At 44.1% G+C, this 7,273-nt stretch overlaps 1 pseudogene across 1 annotated transcript; it reads left to right on the top strand.

Moving 5' to 3' along the window:
- Window positions 1–3,284: 3,284 nt before the first annotated feature.
- LOC308120378 (E3 ubiquitin-protein ligase TRIM21-like) lies at window positions 3,285–4,908 on the top strand (annotated as a pseudogene). The gene is made up of 2 exons: window positions 3,285–3,299; window positions 3,349–4,908. The product of its transcript is annotated as an E3 ubiquitin-protein ligase TRIM21-like (transcript).
- Window positions 4,909–7,273: the final 2,365 nt, after the last annotated feature.

Here is a 7,273-nt window from a genome sequence, read left to right as displayed (position 1 = left end):
AGCATGGACTTTGTTAATTGCAGTACGCACAGTTGAAACAAGAAAAAAAAAAGGGGGGCTAAACTGTTTATTAACCGTTTATTTAGCCTCCTGGCTAAATAAGTACTTGTATTTACTGGATAAGTTTGCTGCAAATCCCTGAGTTTCAGTAACCTGGAGTTCAGTATGCAACAGCAACACATCCAAGCACTGCCCTGAGGAAGGGAAGGCACTTCAGACTGACAGAGGCTGTTGATTCTTGACCTCCTCCTGCTGAAGTTTGATTGTTGACGTGTCTCAACTTTATGATCCTTAGCTGGGGGTTAATCTCCGGGATGCTTGTGACATGGAAAGAGGAGGTTGCTGTTATTAGAGTGGGGTCACCAAATGTCAGCAAATGTCAGCTGTCATTTAAAATCGGCTTCATATTCAACCACAGTCATGAAGTCAAACTGGTTAGCTTGACGTTCAATCGCATGTAGTATTTGCGCTGAAGTGTGTTCCTTGAACCAAGAAAGTAGCTTGTTTTTAGTCAGAGACTTGATTGATTGATAGTCCAGCAGCTAACGCTACACGCCATAAATGCAACAAAAGGGGACATTGGGCCAGAGTATACAGTAGCAGCCAGTCTATGAACGAGGTCACTGAAACGGAGAAGACTGAGCCGACCTCATATTTCTTCAGTTTAGTGTGTAACACCAGTGAACAAAGTGAACCGTTTACTGCAGCTTCAAGCAGTGTAACAGTATTTTCCTCTTAAGATGCTGCGAGAGGATTCTGGCAGATCCCATTGTACCCAGACAGCTGCAAGCTGACAACATTCATCACATCATTTGAAAGGTGCTGCCTTCAGAGATGACCTTTTGGCAATACAAGTGCACCAGAGATCTTCCACCATAAGATGAGATCAGGTAAAAGTGAGACACTAGAAGATGTAGAAGTTTTCATGGACGATCTTTTAGTTTGTGGGACGTCAATGGAGGAGCGCGATGCCCAGCTCGAGAAGGTGTTGCAGCGCTTTGTGTCAGCAGGTCTGAAAGTCAACAGAGAGAAATGCTCACTTCGACAAAGCCAACTTCACTTCCTGGGACATCTTTTCGACCAGTCAGAGGCTAGGCCTCACCCTGACAAAGTGGAAGCAATCCACGACCTGCCGCCATCTGAAAATGTTCAGGAGCTTAAAAGAGTCCCAGGCATACAGAACTATCTGGGGAGGTATATTCCAGCTCTCACAACCGTGGGGCAGCGATTGTATGAACTTTTAAAGAGCAAGAATGTCTGGAGTTGGGACCACCATCAGCTTTTGAAGAAATAAAAAGGATGCTGACGAAAGCACCTGTGCTCATGTAGCGAGACGAGAGAGGTGAAATGTATGCAAGTTAGATTGATAGTATGTATACTCTAGGTGCTAGAAGCCAAACAACACCACACTGGGAGTTTCACCCAGGTTAATTAGGTTACTCCTGAATACCAAGATTGGTATGATCAAGGACACAGGTTTGTTCAGTAAATAAACAGGAGACATGATTCCGTTAAAGAAATTATATTTTTATTAAACGATTACTTTAAAGGTTAAAAGTCATTCAAATTCTCAAATCGCTCTTTTTCAGTTCTTATGCCTGCCAGAGACACAAGGTGCAAAGAATACCAGCAAGACAGCTGTTTAATTTTAGGTTTCTTCTACCACCGTGTTGTTGGCCCGTAACTAGTCCTGCATCGTTGGAAGCATGTACAGAAAAAGCACATCAAAATGTGCGGAATGTTCGGGAATAGTGCGCTATGGCTTTCGATAACAATTCGGCTAACCGTTTCCAAATAAATCGCAAAAACCTACAAAAAAATGTCCCATTCAAAGCGGATGGGAGAGGCACCTCATGGAGGAGGTCAAAGGAGATGAAAGGTTGATGTCATCCTTTCACTTCTGACTTTGATCTCTAGTCCATAACACAGTCTGCTCTGGAGTTGAGAGTCAGTTTCCGGAGTGACTTATCGCAGTAAGAAGTCTACCAGCTTCGCAGTACTGAAAACCCAATGTTTATCCTGAAGTTGCCTAGATAAGAGAATATACAGAGTCATAGTACTATCCCCTCGAGTCTTTCAAATACTGGTGAGTACAGCGGCTCTCATTTACGCTGAGTAGAAAAGTACTGACTCTGTGACGTAGCTCAGGTAGAAAATGAACACAACTGCCAGACTTTGTTGTGATTTCTTAAGTTTATCTATCAACAGAGAAAATCAGAATAGCTTAAAGTCTGAGGAAAGCAGGAATAAGTCTGAGCTCATCCCATGACACAAAGTCCTGCTATTAATGATTAAATGTGTTTGTGTTGCGCAGCTCGAATTAAATCGAAAGTAAAAGAGTCGCAGCTTAAATTTTAAAACAACTAGAGTGAGTCAGCCACAGTCAATATTCTAGAATGATGGAGAGAAGCTTTCTCCATATTAACTTTCTTTATTAACACCAACCGGCAGAATGAAGTCGCAGCAAACATCCACAACATGTGTGTTTTTTCTCTTCCCTGCGGCAGACATATTATAGGTAGACGCCTCGATCCGTGCTACAGAGTAAACCAGCGTCACCGCCATATTGAACGGGGCATCTCACTGTCAACAAGCACCAGTCAACTGGAGCAGAATGAACAAGTTTTTCCGTGGTTTGTTCAGAAGAGCCAGAAAGAGATTTCACAAGAGTCGACCAGAGGACCTTTCGCAGGATGTCCCTGATGTGAGTCTGCCTATTTGATATGTACCAAACAGCTGTGTGAACTTAAGAAATTATTTCTCAAATTAAAAAAATGGAGTTGCCTTTCTCCATGTGTCCACTGGGGGCACACTGTTTAAGTCCAACTAGAAATCATAGCACAGCACTGAGCCAGACCAGTGACGATGCAGTGAAAGTGAGTTTCTTTATTGATGCAAAAAAGCATCAGCATTAAAGACAAACCATGAGGGAGAGTTTGTGAAAACACGCTGAAGGCTGCAGAAGTCCTGAGTTCTGAGAATTGACAGCTGAGTCTGAAGAGAAGCGTTGTTCCAGCTCACATTTCACATTGAACTTTGTTTTCCTGTCAGACCATTTCAGCTTGTTCATCATAGATTTTATACAAATGTCAACATTTTAGGATGGAGTCCTAATTTCTGGAGCTGGAGTTATTAATTTCTCTGCCCATTGTAGTTTTTTCTTTTCTTTTTTTTATCCTTCTCTTCTGCTTTTCGGTGGTGTTGTTTACAATGTTGTCAATGTGATTAATGTCTCTCTCAGTGCAACTCTTCTATTTCTGTGGACATTTGTCAACATTGTTATCATGAGTAAGATCACTGTCTGTTCTGTTGTTTCTGTTTTGTTCACTCTCTGTTTTTTATCCTCAGAGTGTGAAGTTTCAGTGCTCCATCTGTCAGGACGTGCTCACTGATCCAGTCAGCACACCATGCGGACACAACTTCTGCAAGACGTGCATCTCTCAGCACTGGAGCACCCAGGTTAGATGTGACTGTCCCCTGTGTGGAAAGGTTTTCAAAAGGAGACCTCTGGCGATGGTCAACGTTTTGCTCTCTGAGCTTATTGCTCAGTTCAGACCTGCTATCAAACCAGGAGAAGTTCCCTGTGACATCTGCACTGGAACCAAAGTGAAGGCCGTCAAGTCCTGCGAGGTGTGCATGGTCTCCTACTGTCAGACTCACCTGGAGCCTCATCTGACAGTATCAGTCCTAAAGAAACATCTGCTGATTGAGCCTGTGGAGGACCTGGAAGCCAGGATGTGTCCGAAGCACCAGCAACCTCTGGAGATGTTCTGTGTTAGCGAGCAGACGTCTGTCTGCATGATGTGTGCTGTTTTAGAGCACAGGACTCACATGGTTGTTCTTCTGAGTGAATATGAAGAACAGAAGATGGAGCTGACGAAGACAGAGGCTGAAATCCAGAAGAGACGAGTGAAGATGGAGGAGATCAGAAAGTGTCAGGAGAAGAGTAAAGCTGCTGCAGACAGAGAGAAAGCAGACGGTGTTGAGGTGTTCACTGCTCCGATGGAGAGTGTTGAGAGAGCTCTGACCCAGCAGAAGGAGAGGATTGAAGAGGAAGAGGAAGCCAGAGAGAAACAGGCTGAAGGTTTCCTCAAAGATCTGGAAGAGGAGACCTGTGAGCTGACGAAGAGGAGCTCAGAGGTGCGGCAGCTCCTTCACTCTGACGACAGCCTCAACTTCCTCCAAAGCTTCCCCTCCCTGAAAGTTGCTCCACCCACCAAGGACTGGACGGAGGTCAGCGTCCTTCCATCATCATATGAGGAGGCTGTGGCGAGAGCTGTGGCTGAGCTGGAGAAGACTCTCAGCAAAGAGATGAAGAAGCGGTGTGAGGCTGAGCTGGCGAAGAAGCAGCAGTTTGCAGTGGATGTGACTTTTGATCCTGATACAGCACATCCTTATCTTATCGTGTCTAAAGATGGAAAAAGAGTGAGACTTGGTGATGTGAGGAAGAACCTTCCAGATACCTCAAAGTGATTTTCTGTTTGTGTGAGTGTTTTAGGCCGACAGAGTTTCTCGTCTGGTAAATTTTACTTTGAGGTTCAGGTTAAAGGAAAGACTGAATTGACTTTAGGAGTGAGCAAAGAGTCCATCAACAGGAAGGGAAAGCTCACAGTGAGCCCTGATAAAGGTTTCTGGGTAATTCACTCGAGATATAGAAATCAGTACATAGCTCTTAATTACCATCGAGTGCCTCTCTCTCTGAGGTTTGTTGTTGAGAAGGTGGGGGTGTTTGTGGATTATGAGGAGGGTCTAGTCTCTTTTTATGACGTAGATAATGCAGCTCTGATCTACTCCTTCACTGGCTGCTGCTTCACTGACAAAGTACTCCCATTCTTCAATACCGGTCTATATTATGATGGAATTAACACTGCACCGCTGATCATCTGTCCTGTCAATCAGACTGTTTGATCTGTTTTCACCTTTAAACACAACCCTGTCTCACTGCACATTGTCAGATGGTCACAAAACTTAATCTATTGATTTGTGTTCAGTATTTTGCTACCTTTTTTGTATGTGTTACACAGAACGAACTTCAAACTAAGAAATTTCAATTGGACTTATTTATCATGTCTGGGTCATGCTTTCTGACAAGACCACAGAAAGTTGGTTCATTTCTAATGAAAAACAATCTTCATTTGAAATCCCTACATTGTCTTTATCCAAACGTAGTCTCTGCAGTTGAAATTGTATTTTATGTTCAATTATTTTATTTAAGTCAGTTTTTAATTTTCGGAGCTCAATCAATAAGTGGTCATCCTGGGAAGTGTCATAAGCCGTTTCATGGTTTTGATTTTATCTTCCAATTAATTTTCCTTTATTTTTTCCTTTTGGGTCTTGTATGTGGACTAAGAAATTATTTTGCCTCTCATGACGACTTTAGCCGTCTCCCAGAGGACACAGGGAGAGACACCAGGCTGGTCATTTGTTTCTAAAAAGATTGTCCATTGTTTTTTAAAGAATGTGAGGAAGTCTAGATCCTTGAGCAGTGATGTGTTAAATCTCCATTGTCTGATAGGAGAGGTGATTGTTCTATTAGTGACTGTCATAGTGACAGGTGCATGGTCACTGATAGTAATGGGGTGAATCTGTGTGTCCAAGGTGTCCTTCATCACTGAGTTACTCACCAGAAAATAATCTAAGTGTGAATAGGATTGGTGCACTGCTGAGTAGAAGGTGTACTCTTTAAGAGTGGGCTCAGAGGTGTGCCAAGCATCGCAAAGACCATCGTCACTCATGTACTGCTGGACTACATCTATTGAGTCCCGCTGACGGCTATTTTCTGCTTTACTAACTGTCTACTTGTGGAATGAGGACCTTGTTGAGGTCTCCTCCCACTATAAGTGTTTTGTCAGAGTGGGTTGAGAGGGTGGTGAAGAAGTTGTGATTGTTGTGGGTGGACTGAGGCTCAAGTACAAGAAGCAACCAGGAAACAGATTGAACGTACAAACAAAGGATTTTATTTAAAACTGAAATAACAACAAGTCTTGAGTCTTCCCTCCAGGTGATCCTCCAAGAGGAGTAGAGTCGGAGAGCGGTGACTTGTGGACTGGATCCGAGCTGAGCAGAGTCAAGCTGAGAGGGGAGCATGTCTCTTCTGGACAGAAGCTCCCGTGAAGCCGAGCCAGCTAACATGAATTAGCATCATAAGGGTGTGTAGCACAAAAGGTTGGATGAATGAGCCCGGCAGAGTGAAGTTTCCTTTCTTTTATTAGCCACAATAATAGCTCTGCAAAACAGGAGACACCGCTTCAACATGCTGCGCTCAACAAGGCACGCTCCGATATATCTCACACAACAGGGGACGTGTAAAATGTCTAAAATGAACTTTACAAGAAGCTGCTTTGCTTATAATTATCGCTCATCTGCAAAACAGGAGACACTGCTTCAACATGCTGCGCTCAACAAGGCACGCTCCGATATGGACCCGCAAGGACCCCTAGCTGCCCCCACCTGCCTGCATGAGTTCCCCAAGCATCTCCTGACCAAAATTACACTTTGTCCCACACTCTCCCCTGCAAAACAAATGGCGTCCCGACATTACACAGCCCATCACAAAAAAAAAAAAGTCTTCGACCTCAGAGCCAGTTATAAGAGTGGGAGTCAGTTTGTTGTAAGGAGGCATCGAAAGTCCATCAACAGTCCGCATGGCGTATATCTCCCTTTTCCACCATGTTCACAGAAAGACACCACTGGCCGGGCGATGTCTAAGAAATGCCCTGTCTCACAGGCAAGACACCTCCACTGAAAGATGATTCTTGTACTCTAAGCTATGGCTCCTGTTACAAGCTTATAAGGCTATTACCCATATACATGTGATATGCTTGTATTCTATAATAAGGCTGTGTGAATGTATCCTAAATAATCAAAGTTGCCAATGAGCGGCCAATGTGCATGTGACTTAACATTTAACTTAACTCAATTTGGAACAAGAGTGAACTAACAAACTATCACACTAGCGTCTTCACACGTCTCTATGTGTAAGAGAAGGCTGGCCTAAAGTGTTGTATGTGAGTTTCTTGGGCGGCCTTCTGCATCTGAAAGGATATCTGAAGGTGGCTGGCTGGAGTCCAGTGTCCTCGTCTGCTTCATCAGATGATGCCCCAGGGCTCTGGTCTGCTGTAGGACTCCCCTGGGCCTCACCCTGGACTGGCTCCTCCGGCTCGGACCTGGCGTTGTTATCACTATCCAATAGACCCTCTGGGGCGGCCTCGGAGTAATCTCTTAGAGGTTCCTCATTGATACTCATGTCGTGATGTCTAGGGGTTGGTTGTGT

The sequence above is a fragment of the Lipophrys pholis genome (genome assembly GCF_963383615.2).
Source record: "Lipophrys pholis genome assembly, chromosome: 15".
Taxonomy (NCBI): domain Eukaryota; kingdom Metazoa; phylum Chordata; class Actinopteri; order Blenniiformes; family Blenniidae; genus Lipophrys; species Lipophrys pholis.
Note: the sequence above shows the minus strand (reverse complement) of the source record. Positions and strands in the feature narration are given on the sequence as shown.